The sequence below is a fragment of the Taudactylus pleione genome, unplaced genomic scaffold (genome assembly GCF_031769625.1).
Source record: "Taudactylus pleione unplaced genomic scaffold, aTauple2 ptg001691l, whole genome shotgun sequence".
NCBI classification, from domain to species: domain Eukaryota; kingdom Metazoa; phylum Chordata; class Amphibia; order Anura; family Myobatrachidae; genus Taudactylus; species Taudactylus pleione.
In genome coordinates, this window is record NW_028286088.1 from 1,316,259 (window position 1) to 1,340,656 (window position 24,398).

The window sequence follows — 24,398 nt, forward strand, 5'->3', positions numbered from 1 at the left end:
AAGTATGTGATGCTGACACTATGTTGTCCTATGTATGCCAAGCTGTGTTGTCCTATGTATGCGACGATCTGTTGTCCTATGTATGTGATGCTGTCCTATATATGTGATGCTGTGTTGTCCTATGTATGTGATGCTGACGCTGTGTTGTCCTATGTATGCGACGCTCTTTTGTCCTATGTATGCGACGCTCTTTTGTCCTATGTATGCGACGCTCTTTTGTCCTATGTATGCAACGCTGTTGTCCTATGTATGTGATGCTGATGCTGTGTTGTCCTATGAAAGCGACAATCTGTTGTCCTATGTATGTGATGCTGATTCTGTGTTGTCCTATATATGTGATGCTGTGTTGTCCTATGTATGTGATGCTGATGCTGTGTTGTACTATGTATGCAGTGCTGTGTTGTCCTATGTATGCGACGCTGTGTTGTCCTATGTATGCGACGCTGTGTTGTCCTATGTATGTGATGCTGTGTTGTACTATGTATGCGGTGCTGTGTTGTACTATGTATGTGATGCTGACACTGTGTTGTCCCATGTATGCGACGCTGCATTGTCCCATGTATGCGACGCTGCGTTGTCCCATGTATGCGACGCTGCGTTGTCCCATGTATGCGACGCTGCGTTGTACCATGTATGCGACGCTGCGTTGTACCATGTATGCGACGCTGTGTTGTCCTATGTATGCGACGCTGTGTTGTCCTATGTATGTGATGCTGATGCTATGTTGTCCTATGTATGCGACGCTATGTTGTCCTATGTACGCGGCACTGTGTTGTCCTATGTATGTGATGCTGATGCTATGTTGTCCTATGTACGCGACGCTATGTTGTCCTATGTACGCGATGCTGTGTTGTCCTATGTATGCAACGCTGTGTTGTCCTATCTATGCGACGCTGTGTTGTCCTATCTATGCGACGCTGTGTTGTACTATGTATGCGGTGCTGTGTTGTACTATGTATGCGGTGCTGCGTTGTCCCATGTGATGCTGACGCTGCATTGTCCCATGTACGCGACGCTGCATTGTCCCATGTACGCGATGCTGCGTTGTCCCATGAACGCGACGCTGTGTTGTCCTATGTACGCAATGCTGTGTTGTCCTATGTACGCGACGCTGTGTTGTTCTATGTATGTGATGCTGATGCTATGTTGTCCTATGTATGCGACGCTGTGTTGTCCTATGTATGCGACGCTGTGTTGTCCTATGTATGCAATTCTGTGTTGTCCTATGTATGCTACGCTGTGTTGTCCTATGTATGCGATACTGTGTTGTCCAATGTATAGGACTGTGTAGTAGTAGTATTATCATTATTATAAACATGTGCATTATAAAATTGATGCTGCGGTGCTGTGTTGTCCTAAGTATGTGATGCTGACACTATGTTGTCCTATGTATGCGGTGCTGTGTTGTCCTATGTATGCGACGATCTGTTGTCCTATGTATGTGATGCTGACGCTGTGTTGTCCTATGTATGCGACGCTGTGTTGTCCTATGTATGCGATGCTGTTTTGTCCTATGTATGTGACTCTGTGTTGTCCTATGTATGTGATGCTGTGTTGTCCTATGTATGCACCGCTCTGTTGTCCTATGTATGTGATGCTGATGCTGTGTTGTCCTATGTATGTGATGCTGTGTTGCCCTATGTAAGTGACGCTGATGCTGTGTTGTCCTATATATGCGGTGCTGTGTTGTCCTATGTATGTGACACTGTTGTCCTATGTATGCAATGCTGAAGCTGTGTTGTCCTATGTATGCGGTGCTGTGTTGTCCTATGTATGCGGTGCTGTGTTGTCCTATGTATGCGACGCTGTGTTGTCCTATGTATGTGATGCTGACGCTGTGTTGTCCTATGTATGTGATGCTGTGTTGTCCTATGTATGTGATGCTGTGTTGTACTATGTATGCAATTCTGTGTTGTCCTATGTATGCTACGCTGTGTTGTCCTATCTATGCGATACTGTGTTGTCCAATGTATAGGACTGTGTAGTAGTATTATCATTATTAAAAACATGTGCATTGTAAAATTGATGCTGCGGTGCTGTGTTGTCCTAAGTATGTGATGCTGACACTATGTTGTCCTATGTATGCGGTGCTGTTGTCCTATGTATGCGACGATCTGTTGTCCTATGTATGTGATGCTGACGCTGTGTTGTCCTATGTATGCGACGCTATGTTGTTCTATGTATGCAACGCTCTGTTGTCCTATGTATGCGACGCTGTTGTCCTATGTATGTGATGCTGATGCTGTGTTGTCCTATATATGTGATGCTGTGTTGTCCTATGTATGTGATGCTCTGTTGTCTTATATATGCGACGCTCCGTTGTCCTATGTATGCGACGCTGTTGTCCTATGTATGCGGTGCTGATGCTGTGATGTCCTATGTATGCGGTGCTGTTGTCCTATGTATGCAACGCTGTGTTGTCCTATGTGTGATGTTGACGCTGTGTTGTCCTATGTATGCGACGCTGTGTTGTCCTATGTATGTGATGATGACGCTGTGTTGTCCTATGTATGCGACGCTGTGTTGTCCTATGTATGCAACGCTGTGTTGTCCTATGTATGTGATGCTGATGCTGTGTTGTCCTATGTATGCGACGCTGTGTTGTCCTATATATGCGATGCTGTGTTGTCCTATGTATGTGACGCTGTGTTGTCCTATGCATGTGACGCTGTGTTTTCCTATGTATGTGATTCTGTGTTGTCCTATGTATAGGACTGTGTAGTATTATTATTATAAACGTGTGCGTTCTAAAATTGATAAGTAAAAAATAAGTTCTGTGTTAAGCTACCTCTATAACACAAATTGCATTGTATGTATAGCAGCCAATCAGAGTCTACCTATCATTGTTTGATAAATGATTGCTAGATTCTTATTGGGTACTATGAGCAATACCTAGGGATACATTTACTAAGAATCGTGTTTGTACAGTTATTGAAATCGCTGGTCGTCGCCGGCAGTTACGCATACAGTATTGGCCTATTTTTGAAGAAGCATTTCAGGGAGATTGTGAAAGCGACACCTATGAGCGCAGCGGTAATGTGGGCGTGTACGGCTGTGTCTTAGCATTGTTGCTCAGTATGATCTACTTTTTGACGAAAAGACAGCGACACGTTTCAGGGCTTGTTCTAGTATCGTGTTCTACTCACATATACTGTAAGTGGCTACAGGAAACCTTATTTACTAATGCATGTAGCCGTAGGGATCATTGTGCCTTATAACCAGGGTTTCCATCAGCCAGATCAGCATCACAGGTGGGCGTAGTCGGCATTGAGGGCGGAGCGGGGGCGTGGCCACACGATCGCATCATTTTGCAAGGCGCAATCAGGGAGAGTTGCAGGATATAAATCCCGGATTTACTAAGCAGCGTTTTTGAGCGTCTATATCATCTTTCCATGGTTTAGTCGCCGCTTTTTTCCTGTGTAAAACTCTGGATTTCCCCCTTTACAATAGACTTCGCTGTTAAATAGAAGTATGAATCCGCTGCCCATCTGATCAGTAGGAACTGGGCAGGCTTACTGGGACCTGTAGTTCACCTGTAAAGAACAATATTATTTAACCATTTAATATACTACTACTTCTGCACCCAAAGCACCGAGGCTGGTTCTCCTTGAGGAGGGGTGACCCCATATCCGTCGTCTCTTCCCTAGGGATAGCAGCTGTGGGCTGACGGGGCGAGGGCTGGCTGCCGTTATGGTGGGAAGCTCCCTCTCTGTAGGCCCGATACAGAGCAGACATGCCGACATTCTGGCTGCCCCTTCCAGATAGGCAAAATAGGGGGATGTGGTCAGCTGTTGTGGGTGGAGCAGGAGGCGTGGCCACACAATTGCATCATTTTGGTCCCGCCCCCGCTACACAATGCTGATAATCCTGGCTTTGTGAAGCAGGGAGAGGGGCCAAACTGATGAGATTCAGGCCCCCCCACTGGCGGGGATTCTCATGTAATCGCCGGGGGGAGGGAGGGGTGCAGGTGGCGGTCGGCAGCTTGCGGGAGGTTCCCGATTTTTGGGAGGCTCCCGAACAAATCGTATGATTTGTATGATAGAGGTGACGCTATTGCAGCTTTATGCTAATACCAAAGCCGATGGGATTCATACAGAGACGCCCACCAGCTGTGGCGCTAATACTGCTGCTGCGCATATTAGGACGCACCATCGGAGATCGCAGCAAACCTACGGCAAAAGCAATTTCTCAATCTGAAACACGTCCACCGGGATCAGTGCAACTCGCTAACCTAAACACCCCCCCGCCTGGCTAGCCACTCCCATTACCACCCAGAAACGCCCAATGAAATTGCCTGTCTCTGCATTCACACTTGCTTTGTGGCTTTTGGCGGTAACCATCAGGGATGGGAATCATTTGATGTTTCATCGGAAACATCGGTCAGATGGTTCCAATGTTCAATGTTCAACCCTGCAATGTTTAGGATCCAATGTTTCATTACCATCGCTAGATATCTCCCCCCATGCTTTTCCCTGCTGTGTGACCCTGTGCGGTGCCATCACTGCTGTGTGACGCTGTGTGGCGAAACACCCAGAGTCAGTGGAGTCATTTGCCGCAGGGCACCAGCCCCGAAGGGGGCACCTGGCTCCACTGTCACCAGGCCGATCCGGGCACTCCTGATCGGCATTCCTTCTCTCCGCTCTTCCCCCCCCGCGCGGCAGCCAGAGCTCACTCCTGAGCTCCGGCTTCCGGGACCCGCAGTGCGCTATGGGGGTGATGTCATGACGTCACTCCCATAGTTCCGAGGAGCAGGCGCCAGGGAGGGAGTGAAGCAGGCACTGGAGCTGGGTTTAAGGTAAGGGGTGTGTGTGTGTTTACTACTGGGGGCACTTCAAGGGGTAATACTACTGGGGCACTGCAGGGAGTAAAACTGGGAGCACTACAAGGGCCCTTACTACTGGCGGCACTACAAGGGCATCACAACTGGGGGCACTACTACAGGGGGCATTACTTTTAGAGGAATTATTACAGGGGACAGTATTACTACTGGGGACACTGTATATGGGGCACTACTGGGGGCACTGCATAGGGGGGACCACTACTGGGGGCATTGCATAGGGGGACCACTACTGGGGGCACTGCATAGGGGGGACCACTACTGGGGGCACTGCATAGGGGGACCACTACTGGGGGCATTGCATAGGGGGACCACTAGTGGGGGCACTGCATAGGGGGACCACTACTGGGGGCACTGCATAGGGGGGACCACTACTGGGGGCACTGCATAGGGGGGACCACTACTGGGGGCACTGCATAGGGGGGACCACTACTGGGGGCACTGCATAGGGGGACCACTACTGGGGGCACTGCATAGGGGGGACCACTACTGGGGGCACTGCATAGGGGGGACCACTACTGGGGGCACTGCATAGGGGGGACCACTACTGGGGGCACTGCATAGGGGGGACCACTACTGGGGGCACTGCATAGGGGGGACCACTACTGGGGGCACTGCATAGGGGGGACCACTACTGGGGGCACTGCATAGGGGGACCACTACTGGGGGCACTGCATAGGGGGGACCACTACTGGGGGCACTGCATAGGGGGGACCACTACTGGGGGCACTGCATAGGGGGACCACTACTGGGGGCACTGTATATGGGGCACTGCATAGGGGGGACCACTACTGGCGGCACTGTATAAAAGGAACTGCATAGGGGGCCGGCGGCAGCTGGGGCTGGCACAGGTGCTGATCAATTTTAATTTGTGGGGTGGGGGGGGCACCAACATTTATCTTGCCTCTGGGCACCTGGGATGAAGTTAGGCCACTGGCTGTGTGACACTGTGTAACGCTGTGTGGTGCTGTCACTGCTGTGTGACCCTGTGTGGTGCTGTCACTGCTGTATGACACTGTGTGGCGCTGTCACTGCTGTGTGACCCTGTGCGGTGCTGTCACTGCTGTGTGACGCTGTGTGGCGCTGTCACTGCTGTGTGACCCTGTGTGGCGCTGTCACTGCTGTGTGACCCTGTGTGGCGCTGTCACTGCTGTGTGGTGCTGTCACTGCTGTGTGGTGCTGTCACTGCTGTGTGACCCTGTGTGGTGCTGTCACTGCTGTGTGACCCTGTGTGGCGCTGTCACTGCTGTGTGACCCTGTGTGGCGCTGTCACTGCTGTGTGGTGCTGTCGCTGCTGTGTGACCCTGTGCGGTGCTGTCACTGCTGTGTGACCCTGTGCGGTGCTGTCACTGCTGTGTGACCCTGTGCGGTGCTGTCACTGCTGTGTGACGCTGTGCGGTGCTAACACTGCTGTGTGACCCTGTGTGGTGCTAACACTGCTGTGTGACCCTGTGCGGCGCTGTCGCTGCTGTGTGACGCTGTGTGGCGCTGTCGCTGTTGTGTGACGCTGTGCGGTGCTGTCACTGCTGTGTGACACTGTGTGACGCTAACACTGCTGTGTGACCCTGTGCGGCGCTGTCACTGCTGTGTGATGCTGTGTGGCGCTGTCACTGCTGTGTGACACTGTGTGACGCTAACACTGCTGTGTGACCCTGTGCGGCGCTGTCACTGCTGTGTGACCCTGTGCGGTGCTGTCACTGCTGTGTGGCGCTGTCGCTGCTGTGTGACCATGTGCGGCGCTGTCACTGCTGTGTGACCGTGGGGCGCTGTCACTGCTGTGTGACGCTGTGCGGCGCTGTCACTGCTGTGTGACCCTGTGCGGCGCTGTCGCTGCTGTGTGACCCTGTGCGGCGCTGTCGCTGCTGTGTGACCCTGTGCGGCGCTGTCGCTGCTGTGTGACCCTGTGCGGCGCTGTCGCTGCTGTGTGACCCTGTGCGGTGCTGTCGCTGCTGTGTGACCCTGTGCGACGCTAACACTGCTGTGTGACCCTGTGCGACACTAACACTGCTGTGTGACCCTGTGCGGCGCTGTCACTGCTGTGTGACCCTGTGCGGCGCTGTCACTGCTGTGCGGCGCTGTCGCTGCTGTGTGACCCTGTGCGGTGCTGTCGCTGCTGTGTGACCCTGTGCGGTGCTGTCACTGCTGTGTGACCCTGTGCGGTGCTGTCACTGCTGTGTGACGCTGTGCGGTGCTGTCACTGCTGTGTGACCCTGTGCGGTGCTGTCACTGCTGTGTGACCCTGTGCGGTGCTGTCACTGCTGTGTGACCCTGTGCGGTGCTGTCACTGCTGAGTGACCCTGTGTGGTGCTGTCACTGCTGTGTGACCCTGTGTGGTGCTGCTGTGTGACCGTGACCCTGTGTGGTGCTGTCACTGCTGTGTGGTGCTGTCACTGCTGTGTGACCCTGTGCGGTGCTGTCGCTGCTGTGTGACCCTGTGCGGCGCTGTCGCTGCTGTGTGACGCTGTGCGGCGCTGTCGCTGCTGTGTGACGCTGTGCAGTGCTGTCGCTGCTGTGTGACCCTGTGCGGAGCTGTCGCTGCTGTGTGACCCTGTGTGGCGCTGTCGCTGCTGTGTGACCCTGTGCGGCGCTGTCGCTGCTGTTTGACGCTGTGCGGTGCTGTCGCTGCTGTGTGACCCTGTCGCTGCTGTGTGACCCTGTGTGACCCTGTCGCTGCTGAGTGACCCTGTGCGGTGCTGTCACTGCTGTGTGACCCTGTGCGGCGCTGTCACTGCTGTGTGACCCTGTGCGGCGCTGTCGCTGCTGTGTGACGCTGTGCGGCGCTGTCGCTGCTGTGTGACCCTGTGCGGCGCTGTCGCTGCTGTGTGACCCTGTGCGGCGCTGTCGCTGCTGTGTGACGCTGTGCGGTGCTGTCGCTGCTGTTTGCCGCTGTGCGGTGCTGTCGCTGCTGTGTGACCCTGTGTGACCCTGTCGCTGCTGTGTGACCCTGTGCGGGGCTGTCACTGCTGTGTGACCCTGTGCGGCGCTGTCACTGCTGTGTGACCCTGTGCGGTGCTGTCGCTGCTGTGTGATGCTGTGCGGTGCTGTCGCTGCTGTGACCCTGTGCGGCGCTGTCGCTGCTGTTTGACGCTGTGCGGCGCTGTCGCTGCTGTGTGACCCTGTCGCTGCTGTGTGACCCTGTGCGGTGCTGTCACTGCTGTGTGACCCTGTGCGGCGATGTCACTGCTGTGTGACCCTGTGCGGTGCAGTCGCTGCTGTGTGACCCTGTGTGACCCTGTCGCTGCTGTGTGACCCTGTGCGGGGCTGTCACTGCTGTGTGACCCTGTGCGGCGCTGTCACTGCTGTGTGACCCTGTGCGGTGCTGTCGCTGCTGTGTGACGCTGTGCGGTGCTGTCGCTGCTGTGTGACCCTGTGCGGCGCTGTCGCTGCTGTGTGACGCTGTGCGGTGCTGTCGCTGCTGTTTGCCGCTGTACGGTGCTGTCGCTGCTGTGTGACCCTGTGTGACCCTGTCGCTGCTGTGTGACCCTGTGCGGGGCTGTCACTGCTGTGTGACCCTGTGCGGCGCTGTCACTGCTGTGTGACCCTGTGCTGTGCTGTCGCTGCTGTGTGACGCTGTGCGGTGCTGTCGCTGCTGTGTGACCCTGTGCGGTGCTGTCGCTGCTGTGTGACCCTGTGCGGCGCTGTCGCTGCTGTGTGACCCTGTGCGGCGCTGTCGCTGCTGTGTGACGCTGTGCGGCGCTGTCGCTGCTGTGTGACCCTGTGCGGCGCTGTCGCTGCTGTGTGACCCTGTGCGGCGCTGTCGCTGCTGTGTGATCCTGTGCGGCGCTGTCGCTGCTGTGTGACCCTGTGTGGCGCTGTCGCTGCTGTGTGACCCTGTGCGGTGCTGTCGCTGCTGTGTGACCCTGTGCGGCTGCTGTGTGACCCTGTGCGGCGCTGTCACTGCTGTGTGACCCTCTGTGGTGCTGTCACTGCTGTGTGACCCTGTGTGGCGCTGTCACTGCTGTTTGACCCTGTGCGGTGCTGTCACTGCTGTGTGACCCTGTGCGGCTGCTGTGTGACCCTGTGCGGTGCTGTCACTGCTGTGTGACCCTGTGCGGCGCTGTCACTGCTGTGTGACCCTGTGCGGCGCTGTCACTGCTGTGTGACCCTGTGCGGCGCTGTCACTGCTGTGTGACCCTGTGCGGCGCTGTCACTGCTGTGTGACCCTGTGCAGCGCTGTCACTGCTGTGTGACCCTGTGTGCTGCTGTCACTGCTGTGTGACCCTGTGTGGTGCTGTCACTGCTGTGTGACGCTGTGTGGTGCCGTCACTGCTGTGTGGTGCTGTCCCCGCTGTGTGGTGCTGTCCCCGCTGTGTGGTGCTGTCACTGCTGTGTGACGCTGTGCGGTGCTGTCACTGCTGTGTAACACTGTGTGGTGCTGTCACTGCTGTGTGACCCTGTGTGGTGCTGTCACTGCTGTGTGACACTGTGTGGTGCGGTCACTGCTGTGTGGTGCTGTCACTGCTGTGTGACCCTGTGCAGTGCTGTCGCTGCTGTGTAACACTGTGTGGTGCTGTCACTGCTGTGTGACCCTGTGTGGTGCTGTCACTGCTGTGTGACCCTGTGTGGTGCTGTCACTGCTGTGTGGTGCTGTCACTGCTGTGTGACGCTGTGCGGTGCTGTCACTGCTGTGTAACACTGTGCGGTGGTGTCACTGCTGTGTGACCCTGTGCGGTGCTGTCACTGCTGTGTGACCCTGTGCGGTGCTGTCACTGCTGTGTGACCCTGTGCGGTGCTGTCACTGCTGTGTGACCCTGTGCGGTGCTGTCGCTGCTGTGTGAACGGTGCTGTCACTGCTGTGTGACCCTGTGCGGTGCTGTCGCTGCTGTGTGACGCTGTTCGGTGCTGTCGCTGCTGTGTGACGCTGTGCGGTGGTGTCACTGCTGTGTGACCCTGTGCGGTGCTGTCACTGCTGTGTGACACTGTGCGGTGCTGTCACTGCTGTGTGACCCTGTGCGGTGCTGTCACTGCTGTGTGACCCTGTGCGGTGCTGTCACTGCTGTGTGACGCTGTGCGGTGCTGTCACTGCTGTGTGACGCTGTGCGGTGCTGTCACTGCTGTGTGACCCTGTGCGGTGCTGTCACTGCTGTGTGACGCTGTGCGGTGCTGTCGCTGCTGTGTAACGCTGTGCGGTGGTGTCGCTGCTGTGTGACCCTGTGCGGTGCTGTCGCTGCTGTGTGACCCTGTGCGGTGCTGTCGCTGCTGTGTGACGCTGTGCGGTGCTGTCACTGCTGTGTGACCCTGTGCGGCGCTGTTGCTGCTGTGTGACGCTGTGTGGTGCTGTCACTGCTGTGTGGTGCTGTCACTGCTGTGTGACCCTGTGCGGTGCTGTCGCTGCTGTGTGACGCTGTGCGGTGCTGTCGCTGCTGTGTAACACTGTGTGGCGCTGTCACTGCTGTGTGACCCCGTGCGGCGCTGTCGCTGCTGTGTGACCCCGTGCGGTGCTGTCACTGCTGTGTGACCCTGTGCGGTGCTGTCACTGCTGTATGACGCTGTGCGGTGCTGTCACTGCTGTGTGACGCTGTGCGGTGCTGTCACTGCTGTGTGACGCTGTGTGGTGCTGTCACTGCTGTGTGACCCTGTGAGACGCTGTGCGGTGCTGTCACTGCTGTGTGACCCTGTGCGGTGCTGTCACTGCTGTATGACGCTGTGCGGTGCTGTCACTGCTGTGTGACGCTGTGCGGTGCTGTCACTGCTGTGTGACCCTGTGCGGTGCTGTCACTGCTGTGTGACGCTGTGCGGTGCTGTCGCTGCTGTGTAACGCTGTGCGGTGGTGTCGCTGCTGTGTGACCCTGTGCGGTGCTGTCGCTGCTGTGTGACCCTGTGCGGTGCTGTCGCTGCTGTGTGACGCTGTGCGGTGCTGTCACTGCTGTGTGACGCTGTGCGGTGCTGTCACTGCTGTGTGACCCTGTGCGGTGCTGTCACTGCTGTATGACGCTGTGCGGTGCTGTCACTGCTGTGTGACGCTGTGCGGTGCTGTCACTGCTGTGTGACGCTGTGTGGTGCTGTCACTGCTGTGTGACCCTGTGTGACGCTGTGCGGTGCTGTCACTGCTGTGTGACCCTGTGCGGTGCTGTCACTGCTGTGTGACGCTGTGCGGTGCTGTCACTGCTGTGTGACTCTGTGCGGTGCTGTCACTGCTGTGTGACGCTGTGCGGTGTTGTCGCTGCTGTGTGACACTGTGCGGTGGTGTTGCTGCTGTGTGACCCTGTGCGGTGCTGTCGCTGCTGTGTGACCCTGTGCTGTGCTGTCGCTGCTGTGTGACGCTGTGCGGTGCTGTCACTGCTGTGTGACCCTGTGCGGCGCTGTCGCTGCTGTGTGACGCTGTGTGGTGCTGTCACTGCTGTGTGGTGCTGTCACTGCTGTGTGACCCTGTGCGGTGCTGTCGCTGCTGTGTGACGCTGTGCGGTGCTGTCGCTGCTGTGTAACACTGTGTGGCGCTGTCACTGCTGTATGACGCTGTGCGGTGCTGTCACTGCTGTGTGACGCTGTGTAGTGCTGTCACTGCTGTGTGACCCTGTGTGACGCTGTGCGGTGCTGTCACTGCTGTGTGACCCTGTGCGGTGCTGTCACTGCTGTATGATGCTGTGCGGTGCTGTCACTGCTGTGTGACGCTGTGCGGTGCTGTCACTGCTGTGTGACGCTATGCGGTGCTGTCACTGCTGTGTGGTGCTGTCACTGCTGTGTGACCCTGTGTGACGCTGTGCGGTGCTGTCACTGCTGTGTGACCCTGTGCGGTGCTGTCACTGCTGTATTACGCTGTGTGGTGCTGTCACTGCTGTGTGCTGCCAGCTGGCTCTCTCCTTGTGTTATAATCAATCACAACTTAAGAAGAGAGTACTAACACTGACCGGGCTGCTGCTGCTGCTGGGTGTGGTGGCTGACAGAGTGACAGACACTGATCAGCCAATCAGCTGCAGCACATAGAACAGTCCCACCCCTGGCTCACTGCCACTGCTGCAGCTCTTCTTGGTAAGTAGCAGTGAGCAACTTAGGTGACCTCAAGCTACAATGACAGAGGCAGCACCAGTCCCAACGTAACAACCAAGTTATGAAAAGAGAAAAACAAATCACGCCTGGTACGTCACAGTACAATAACAGCGTAACCCTTCTATGGTCGGGTCCCCAGTCCTGATGCTGCTCTCTCCTGGTGTAACCCAGGCACATATATTACTGTTCTCTCCTGGTGTAACCCAGGAACATATACTACTGTTCTCTCCTGGTGTAACCCAGGCACATATACTACTGTTCTCTCCTGGTGTAACCCAGGTACATATACTACTGTTCTCTCCTGGTGTAACCCAGGCACATATACTACTGCTCTCTCCTGGTGTAACCCAGGCACATATACTACTGTTCTCTCCTGGTGTAACCCAGGCACATATACTACTGTTCTCTCCTGGTGTAACCCAGGCACATATATACTACTGTTCTCTCCTGGTGTAACCCAGGCACATATACTACTGTTCTCTCCTGGTGTAACCCAGGCACATATACTACTGTTCTCTCCTGGTGTAACCCAGGCACATATACTACTGTTCTCTCCTGGTGTAACCCAGGCACATATACTACTGTTCTCTCCTGGTGTAACCCAGGCACATATATACTACTGTTCTCTCCTGGTGTAACCCAGGCACATATACTACTGTTCTCTCCTGGTGTAACCCAGGCACATATACTACTGTTCTCTCCTGGTGTAACCCAGGTACATATACTACTGTTCTCTCCTGGTGTAACCCAGGCACATATACTACTGTTCTCTCCTGGTGTAACCCAGGCACATACACTACTGTTCTCTCCTGGTGTAACCCAGGCACATATACTACTGTTCTCTCCTGGTGTAACCCAGGCACATATATACTACTGTTCTCTCCTGGTGTAACCCAGGCACATATACTACTGTTCTCTCCTGGTGTAACCCAGGCACATATATACTACTGTTCTCTCCTGGTGTAACCCAGACACATATACTACTGTTCTCTCCTGGTGTAACCCAGGCACATATACTACTGTTCTCTCCTGGTGTAACCCAGGCACATACACTACTGTTCTCTCCTGGTGTAACCCAGGCACATATACTACTGTTCTCTCCTGGTGTAACCCAGGCACATATATACTACTGTTCTCTCCTGGTGTAACCCAGGCACATATACTACTGTTCTCTCCTGGTGTAACCCAGGCACATATATACTACTGTTCTCTCCTGGTGTAACCCAGGCACATATACTACTGTTCTCTCCTGGTGTAACCCAGGCACATATATACTACTGTTCTCTCCTGGTGTAACCCAGGCACATATACTACTGTTCTCTCCTGGTGTAACCCAGGCACATACACTACTGCTCTCTCCTGGTGTAACCCAGGCACATACACTACTGTTCTCTCCTGGTGTAACCCAGGCACATATACTACTGTTCTCTCCTGGTGTAACCCAGGCACATATACTACTGTTCTCTCCTGGTGTAACCCAGGCACATATACTACTGTTCTCTCCTGGTGTAACCCAGGCACATATACTACTGTTCTCTCCTGGTGTAACCCAGGCACATATACTACTGTTCTCTCCTGGTGTAACCCAGGCACATATACTACTGTTCTCTCCTGGTGTAACCCAGGCACATACACTACTGTTCTCTCCAGGTGTAACCCAGGCACATATACTACTGTTCTCTCCTGGTGTAACCCAGGCACATATACTACTGTTCTCTCCTGGTGTAACCCAGGCACATATACTACTGTTCTCTCCTGGTGTAACCCAGGCACATACACTACTGCTCTCTCCTGGTGTAACCCAGGCACATATACTACTGTTCTCTCCTGGTGTAACCCAGGCACATATACTACTGTTCTCTCCTGGTGTAACCCAGGCACATACACTACTGTTCTCTCCTGGTGTAACCCAGGCACATACACTACTGTTCTCTCTCCTGGTGTAACCCTGGCACATATACTACTGTTCTCTCCTGGTGTAACCCAGGCACATATATTACTGTTCTCTCCTGGTGTAACCCAGGCACATATACTACTGTTCTCTCCTGGTGTAACCCAGACACATACACTACTGCTCTCTCCTGGTGTAACCCAGGCACATATACTACTGTTCTCTCCTGGTGTAACCCAGGCACATATACTACTGTTCTCTCCTGGTGTAACCCAGGCACATACACTACTGTTCTCTCCTGGTGTAACCCAGGCGCATACACTACTGTTCTCTCCTGGTGTAACCCAGGCACATATACTACTGTTCTCTCCTGGTGTAACCCAGGCACATACACTACTGCTCTCTCCTGGTGTAACCCAGGCACATACACTACTGTTCTCTCCTGGTGTAACCCAGGCACATACACTACTGTTCTCTCCTGGTGTAACCCAGGCACATACACTACTGTTCTCTCTCCTGGTGTAACCCAGGCACATATACTACTGTTCTCTCCTGGTGTAACCCAGGCACATACACTACTGTTCTCTCCCGGTGTAACCCAGGGGCATATACTACTGCTCTCTCCCGGTGTAACCCAGGCGCATACACTACTGTTCTCCCCTGGTGTAACCCAGGCGCATACACTATTGTTCTCTCCTGGTGTAACCCAGGCACATATACTACTGTTCTCTCCTGGTGTAACTCAGGCGCATATACTACTGTTCTCTCCTGGTGTAACCCAGGCGCATACACTACTGTTCTCTCCTGGTGTAACCCAGGCGCATATACTACTGTTCTCTCCTGGTGTAACCCAGGCATATATACTACTGTTCTCTCTCCAGGTGTAACCCAGGCACATATACTACTGTTCTCTCCTGGTGTAACCCAGGCACATATACTACTGTTCTCTCCTGGTGTAACCCAGGCGCATATACTACTGTTCTCTCCTGGTGTAACCCAGGCGCATACACTACTGTTCTCTCCTGGTGTAACCCAGGCGCATACACTATTGTTCTCTCCTGGTGTAACCCAGGCGCATACACTACTGTTCTCTCCTGGTGTAACCCAGGCGCATATACTACTGTTCTCTCCTGGTGTAACCCAGGCGCATACACTACTGTTCTCTCCTGGTGTAACCCAGGCGCATATACTACTGTTCTCTCCTGGTGTAACCCAGGCATATATACTACTGTTCTCTCTCCAGGTGTAACCCAGGCACATATACTACTGTTCTCTCCTGGTGTAACCCAGGCACATACACTACTGTTCTCTCCTGGTGTAACCCAGGCACATACACTACTGTTCTCTCCTGGTGTAACCCAGGCGCATACACTACTGTTCTCTCCTGGTGTAACCCAGGCGCATACACTACTGTTCTCCCCTGGTGTAACCCAGGCGCATACACTACTGTTCTCTCCTGGTGTAACCCAGGCGCATACACTACTGTTCTCTCCTGGTGTAACCCAGGCGCATACACTACTGTTCTCTCCTGATGTAACCAAGGCGCATACACTACTGTTCTCTCCTGGTGTAACCCAGGCGCATATACTACTGTTCTCTCCTGGTGTAACCCAGGCACATATACTACTGTTCTCTCCTGGTGTAACCCAGGCACATACACTACTGTTCTCTCCTGGTGTAACCCAGGCACATACACTACTGTTCTCTCCCGGTGTAACCCAGGCACATACACTACTGTTCTCTCCCGGTGTAACCCAGGCACATACACTACTGTTCTCTCCTGGTGTAACCCAGGCGCATATGCTACTGTTCTCTCCCGGTGTAACCCAGGCACATACACTACTGTTCTCTCCTGGTGTAACCCAGGCGCATATACTACTGTTCTCTCCTGGTGTAACACAGGCACATATACTACTGTTCTCTCCTGGTGTAACCCAGGCACATACACTACTGCTCTCTCCTGGTGTAACCCAGGCACATACACTACTGTTCTCTCCTGGTGTAACCCAGGCACATATACTACTGTTCTCTGCTGGTGTAACCCAGGTACATATACTACTGTTCTCTCCTGGTGTAACCCAGGCACATACACTACTGCTCTCTCCTGGTGTAACCCAGACACATATACTACTGTTCTCTCCTGGTGTAACCCAGGCACATATACTACTGTTCTCTGCTGGTGTAACCCAGGTACATATACTACTGTTCTCTCCTGGTGTAACCCAGGCACATATACTACTGTTCTCTCCTGGTGTAACCCAGGCACATATACACTACTGTTCTCTCCTGGTGTAACCCAGGCACATATACACTACTGTTCTCTCCTGGTGTAACCCAGGCACATATACTACTGTTCTCTCCTGGTGTAACCCAGGCACATATATTACTGTTCTCTCCTGGTGTAACCCAGGCACATACACTACTGTTCTCTCCTGGTCTAACCGAGGCACATATACTACTGTTCTCTCCTGGTGTAACCCAGGCACATATACTACTGTTCTCTCCTGGTATAACCCAGGCACATATTCTACTGTTCTCTCCTGGTGTAACCCAGGCACATATACTACTGCTCTCTCCTGGTGTAACCCAGGCACATATACTACTGTTCTCTCCTGGTGTAACCCAGGCACATATACTACTGCTCTCTCCTGATGTAACCCAGGCACATATACTACTGTTCTCTCCTGGTGTAACCCAGGCACATATACTACTGTTCTCTCCTGGTGTAACCCAGGCACATATACTACTGTTCTCTCCTGGTGTAACCCAGGCATATATACTACTGTTCTCTTCTGGTGTAACCCAGGGGCATATACTACTGCTCTCTCCTGGTGTAACCCAGGCACCTATACTACTGTTCTCTCCTGGTGTAACCCAGGCATATATACTACTGTTCTCTCCTGGTGTAACCCAGGGGCATATACTACTGTTCTCTCCTGGTGTAACCCAGGCGCATACACTACTGTTCTCTCCTGGTGTAACCCAGGCATATACTACTGTTCTCTCCTGGTGTAACCCAGGCACATATACTACCGTTCTCTCCTGGTGTAACCCAGGCACATATACTACTGTTCTCTCCTGGTGTAACCCAGGGGCATATACTACTGCTCTCTCCTGGTGTAACCCAGGCACATATACTACTGTTCTCTCCTGGTGTAACCCAGGCACATACACTACTGTTCTCTCCTGGTGTAACCCAGGCACATATACTACTGTTCTCTCCTGGCGTAACCCAGGCACATATACTACTGTTCTCTCCTGGTGTAATCCAGGCACATATACTACTGTTCTCTCCTGGTGTAACCCAGGTACATATACTACTGTTCTCTCCTGGTGTAACCCAGGCACATATACTACTGTTCTCTCCTGGTGTAACCCAGGCACATACACTACTGTTCTCTCCTGGTGTAACCCAGGCACATACACTACTGTTCTCTCCTGGTGTAACCCAGGTACATATACTACTGTTCTCTCCTGGTGTAACCCAGGTACATATACTACTGTTCTCTCCTGGTGTAACCCAGGCACATACACTACTGTTCTCTCCTGGTGTAACCCAGGCACATATACTACTGTTCTCTCCTGGTGTAACCCAGGCACATATACTACTGTTCTCTCCTGGTGTAACCCAGGCACATATACTACTGTTCTCTCCTGGTGTAACCCAGGCACATATACTACTGTTCTCTCCTGGTGTAACCCAGGTACATATACTACAGTTCACTTCAGGAGACTTGTCCTGTTTTCCGGGTGTCCAGAGAAGCCCCTCGAGTTTCAAGAGTGTCCTATACATTAGGAGAAAGTAAGGAAGTATGCATAGATATAATACAGATGGTTATTTGCTTTATATATCTCTGTACAGATTTTCAGTTACATTGGGGGTAATGTATCAAACCTTCCATACAGCAAAAGTGTAAACTAGAGGATACCCATAGCAACCTATGATATTGTAGCTATCATTGTTTAGGACATGGTAATGATCGGTAGCGTCTGATTGGTTGCTACGGGCAATTTCTCCAGCAGTCCTCATTAGAAGATTTGATACATCTCCCCCAGTGTGACCTACACATTGTATATCGCTTACATGTTATCACCCTGCTGAGTCTAAGAGAAGGGGCGTGGTTATGCAGATCAGGGGCGTGGTCTTATCCCCGTCAGGACACAGGTCTGTACAGAGAGCAGACGGCCCATAGGCGGCCCAGGTATATTACTGTACATACAATAACAGGACACAGGTCTGTACAGAGAGCAGGCGGCCCATAGGCGGCCCAGGTATATTACTGTATATACAATAACAGGATACAGGTCTGTACAGAGAGCAGACAGCCCATAGGCGGCCCAGGTATATTACTGCACATACAATAACAGGACACAGGTCTGTACAGAGAGCAGACGGCCCATAGGCGGCCCAGGTATATTACTGTACATACAATAACAGGACACAGGTCTGTACAGAGAGCAGACAGCCCATAGGCGGCCCAGGTATATTACTGTACATACAATAACAGGATACAGGTCTGTACAGAGAGCAGACGGCCCATAGGCGGCCCAGGTATATTACTGTACATACAATAACAGGACACAGGTCTGTACAGAGAGCAGACGGCCCATAGGCGGCCCAGGTATATTACTGTACATACAATAACAGGACACAGGTCTGTACAGAGAGCAGACAGCCCATAGGCGGCCCAGGTATATTACTGTACATACAATAACAGGATACAGGTCTGTACAGAGAGCAGACGGCCCAGGTATATTACTGTACATACAATAACAGGACACAGGTCTGTACAGAGAGCAGACGGCCCATAGGCGACCCAGGTATATTACTGTACATACAATAACAGGACACAGGTCTGTACAGAGAGCAGACAGCCCATAGGCGGCCCAGGTATATTACTGTACATACAATAACTGGACACAGGTCTGTACAGAGAGCAGACGGCCCATAGGCGGCCCAGGTATATTACTGTACATACAATAACAGGATACAGGTCTGTACAGAGAGCAGACGGCCCATAGGCGGCCCAGGTATATTACTGTACATACAATAACAGGACACAGGTCTGTACAGAGAGCAGACGGCCCATAGGCGGCCCAGGTATATTACTGTACATACAATAACAGGACACAGGTCTGTACAGAGAGCAGACGGCCCAGGTATATTACTGTACATACAATAACTGGACACAGGTCTGTACAGAGAGCAGACGGCCCATAGGCGGCCCAGGTATATTACTGTACATACAATAACAGGATACAGGTCTGTACAGAGAGCAGACGGCCCATAGGCGGCCCAGGTATATTACTGTACATACAATAACAGGACACAGGTCTGTACAGAGAGCACACGGCCCATAGGCAGCCCAGGTATATTACTGTACATACAATAACTGGACACAGGTCTGTACAGAGAGCAGACGGCCCATAGGCGGCCCAGGTATATTACTGTACATACAATAACAGGCTACAGGTCTGTACAGAGAGCAGACAGCCCAGGTATATTACTGTACATACAATAACAGGATACAGGTCTGTACAGAGAGCAGACGGCCCATAGGCGGCCCAGGTATATTACTGTACATACAATAACAGGATACAGGTCTGTACAGAGAGCAGACGGCCCATAGGCGGCCCAGGTATATTACTGTACATACAATAACAGGACACAGGTCTGTACAGAGAGCAGACGGCCCATAGGCGGCCCAGGTATATTACTGTACATACAATAACAGGACACAGGTCTGTACAGAGAGCAGACGGCCCATAGGCGGCCCAGGTATATTACTGTACATACAATAACAGGACACAGGTCTGTACAGAGAGCAGACGGCCAATAGGCGGCCCAGGTATATTACTGTACATACAATAACAGGAAACAGGTCTGTACAGAGAGCAGACGGCCCATAGGCGGCCCAGGTATATTACTGTACATGCAATAACAGGACACAGGTCTGTACAGAGAGCAGACGGCCCAGGTATATTACTGCACATACAATAACCGGACACAGGTCTGTACAGAGAGCAGACGGCCCATAGGCGGCCCAGGTATATTACTGTACATACAATAACAGGATACAGGTCTGTACAGAGAGCAGACGGCCCATAGGCGGCCCAGGTATATTACTGCGCATACAATAACAGGACACAGGTCTGTACAGAGAGCAGACGGCCCATAAGCGGCCCAAGTATATTACTGTACATACAATAACAGGACACAGGTCTGTACAGAGAGCAGACGGCCCAAAGGCGGCCCAGGTATATTACTGTACATACAATAACAGGACACAGGTCTGTACAGAGAGCAGACGGCCCATAGGCGGCCCAGGTATAATACTGTACATACAATAACAGGACACAGGTCTGTACAGAGAGCAGACGGCCCATAGGCGGCCCAGGTATATTACTGTACATACAATAACAGGATACAGGTCTGTACAGAGAGCAGACAGCCCATAGGCGGCCCAGGTATATTACTGTACATACAATAACAGGATACAGGTCTGTACAGAGAGCAGACGGCCCATAGGCGGCCCAGGTATATTACTGTACATACAATAACAGGATACAGGTCTGTACAGAGAGCAGACGGCCCATAGGCGGCCCAGGTATATTACTGTACATACAATAACAGGACACAGGTCTGTACAGAGAGCAGACGGCCCATAGGCGGCCCAGGTATATTACTGTACATACAATAACAGGACACAGGTCTGTACAGAGAGCAGACGGCCCATAGGCGGCCCAGGTATATTACTGTACATACAATAACAAGATACAGGTCTGTACAGAGAGCAGACGGCCCATAGGCGGCCCAGGTATAATACTGTACATACAATAACAGGACACAGGTCTGTACAGAGAGCAGACGGCCCATAGGCGGCCAAGGTATAATACTGTACATACAATAACAGGACATAGGTCTGTACAGAGAGCAGACGGCCCATAGGCGGCCCAGGTATATTACTGAACATACAATAACAGGACACAGGTCTGTACAGAGAGCAGACGGCCCATAGGCGGCCCAGGTATATTACTGTACATACAATAACAGGACACAGGTCTGTACAGAGAGCAGATGGCCCATAGGTGGTCCAGGTATATTACTGTACATACAATAACAGGATACAGATCTGTACAGAGAGCAGGCGGCCCAGGTATATTACTGTACATACAATAACAGGACACAGGTCTGTACAGAGAGCAGACAGCCCATAGACGGCCCAGGTATATTACTGTACATACAATAACAGGACACAGGTCTGTACAGAGAGCAGACAGCCCATAGGCGGCCCAGGTATATTACTGTACATACAATAACAGGACACAGGTCTGTACAGAGAGCAGACGGCCCATAGGCGGCCCAGGTATATTACTGTACATACAATAACAGGATACAGGTCTGTACAGAGAGCAGACGGCTCATAGGCGGCCCAGGTATATTACTGTACATACAATAACAGGACACAGATCTGTACAGAGAGCAGACGGCCCATAGGCGGCCCAGGTATATTACTGTACATGCAATAACAGGACACAGGTCTGTACAGAGAGCAGACAGCTCATAGACGGCCCAGGTATATTACTGTACATACAATAACAGGACACAGGTCTGTACAGAGAGCAGACGGCCCATAGGCGGCCCAGGTACATTACTGTACATACAATAACAGGATACAGGTCTGTACAGAGAGCAGACGGCTCATAGGCGGCCCAGGTATATTACTGTACATACAATAACAGGACACAGGTCTGTACAGAGAGCAGACGGCCCATAGGCGGCCCAGGTATATTACTGTACATACAATAACAGGATACAGGTCTGTACAGAGAGCAGACGACCCATAGGCGGCCCAGGTATATTACTGTACATACAATAACAGGATACAGGTCTGTACAGAGAGCAGACGGCCCATAGGCGGCCCAGGTATATTACTGTACATACAATAACAGGACACAGGTCTGTACAGAGAGCAGACAGCCCATAGGCGGCCCAGGTATATTACTGTACATACAATAACAGGATACACGTCTGTACAGAGAGCAGACGGCCCATAGACGGCCCAGGTATATTACTGTACATACAATAACAGGATACACGTCTGTACAGAGAGCAGACAGCCCATAGGCGGCCCAGGTATATTACTGTACATACAATAACAGGATACAGGTCTGTACAGAGAGCAGACGGCCCATAGGCGGCCCAGGTATATTACTGTACATACAATAACAGGATACAGGTCTGTACAGAGAGCAGACGGCCCATAGGCGGCCCAGGTATATTACTGTACATACAATAACAGGACACAGGTCTGTACAGAGAGCAGACGGCCCATAGGCGGCCCAGGTATATTACTGTACATACAATAACAGGACACAGGTCTGTACAGAGAGCAGACGGCCCATAGGCGGCCCAGGTATATTACTGTACATACAATAACAGGACACAGGTCTGTACAGAGAGCAGACAGCCCATAGGCGGTCCAGGTATATTACTGTACATACAATAACAGGACACAGGTCTGTACAGAGAGCAGGCGGCCCAGGTATATTACTGTACATACAATAACAGGACACAGGTCTTTACAGAGAGCAGACGGCCCATAGGCGGCCCAGGTATATTACTGTACATACAATAACAGGACACAGGTCTGTACAGAGAGCAGACAGCCCATAGGCGGCCCAGGTATATTACTGTACATACAATAACACGACACAGGTCTGTACAGAGAGCAGACGGCCCATAGGCGGCCCAGGTATATTACTGTACATACAATAACAGGATACAGGTCTGTACAGAGAGCAGACGGCCCATAGGCGGCCCAGGTATATTACTGTACATACAATAACAGGATACAGGTCTGTACAGAGAGCAGACGGCCCAGGTATATTACTGTACATACAATAACAGGACACAGGTCTGTACAGAGAGCAGACGGCCCATAGGCGGCCCAGGTATATTACTGTACATACAATAACAGGACACAGGTCTGTACAGAGAGCAGACGGCCCATAGGCGGCCCAGGTATATTACTGTACATGCAATAACAGGATACAGGTCTGTACAGAGAGCAGGCGGCCCATAGGCGGCCCAGGTATATTACTGTATATACAATAACAGGATACAGGTCTGTACAGAGAGCAGACAGCCCATAGGCGGCCCAGGTATATTACTGCACATACAATAACAGGACACAGGTCTGTACAGAGAGCAGACAGCCCATAGGCGGCCCAGGTATATTACTGTACATACAATAACAGGATACAGGTCTGTACAGAGAGCAGACGGCCCAGGTATATTACTGTACATACAATAACAGGACACAGGTCTGTACAGAGAGCAGACGGCCCATAGGCGGCCCAGGTATATTACTGTACATACAATAACAGGACACAGGTCTGTACAGAGAGCAGACGGCCCATGTATATTACTGTACATACAATAACAGGACACAGGTCTGTACAGAGAGCACACGGCCCATAGGCGGCCCAGGTATATTACTGTACATACAATAACAGGACACAGGTCTGTACAGAGAGCAGACGGCCCATAGGCGGCCCAGGTATATTACTGTACATACAATAACAGGGCACAGGTCTGTACAGAGAGTTGACGGCCCATAGGCGGCCCAGGTATATTACTGTACATACAATAACAGGTCTGTACAGAGAGCAGGCGGCCCATAGGCGGCCCAGGTATATTACTGTACATACAACAACAGGACACAGGTCTGTACAGAGAGCAGGCGGCCCATAGGCGGCCCAGGTATATTACTGTACATACAATAACAGGATACAGATCTGTACAGAGAGCAGACAGCCCATAGGCGGCCCAGGTATATTACTGTACATACAATAACAGGACACAGGTCTGTACAGAGAGCAGACGGCCCATAGGCGGCCCAGGTATATTACTGTACATACAATAGCAGGATACAGGTCTGTACAGAGAGCAGACAGCCCATAGGCGGCCCAGGTATATTACTGTACATACAATAACAGGACACAGGTCTGTACAGAGAGCAGACAGCCCATAGGCGGCCCAGGTATATTACTGTACATACAATAACAGGACACAGATCTGTACAGAGAGCAGACGGCCCATAGGCGGCCCAGGTATATTACTGTACATACAATAACAGGATACAGGTCTGTACAGAGAGCAGACAGCCCATAGGCGGCCCAGGTATATTACTGTACATACAATAACAGGACACAGGTCTGTACAGAGAGCAGACGGCCCATAGGCGGCCCAGGTATATTACTGTACATACAATAGCAGGATACAGGTCTGTACAGAGAGCAGACAGCCCATAGGCGGCCCAGGTATATTACTGTACATACAATAACAGGACACAGGTCTGTACAGAGAGCAGACAGCCCATAGGCGGCCCAGGTATATTACTGTACATACAATAACAGGACACAGATCTGTACAGAGAGCAGACGGCCCATAGGCGGCCCAGGTATATTACTGTACATACAATAACAGGACACAGGTCTGATAAACGAAATGACTGTATAGGAGTGGAGAGGGTTAAACTTCCTAGGCTGGGGGCAGACCAGTGTGAGGAATCATGTGATAATTAGGGCCAATGGGTTTTTAGGGTTGTAGGTTATAGCAGGGATATTAGAGATTGTTGGAGGCGGAGTCAGCCTCTTTTGTTCCTGTCTTCCCACCCT

The 24,398-nt window shown here is 52.1% G+C and overlaps 1 protein-coding gene across 1 annotated transcript in view; it reads left to right on the forward strand.

Moving 5' to 3' along the window:
* Nucleotides 1–24,398, forward strand: part of EML2 (EMAP like 2) — a gene marked incomplete at its 3' end in the record, with an annotated part of 83,412 nt that overhangs the window by 8,884 nt on the left and 50,130 nt on the right. The gene's annotated exons all lie outside the window — the stretch shown is intronic.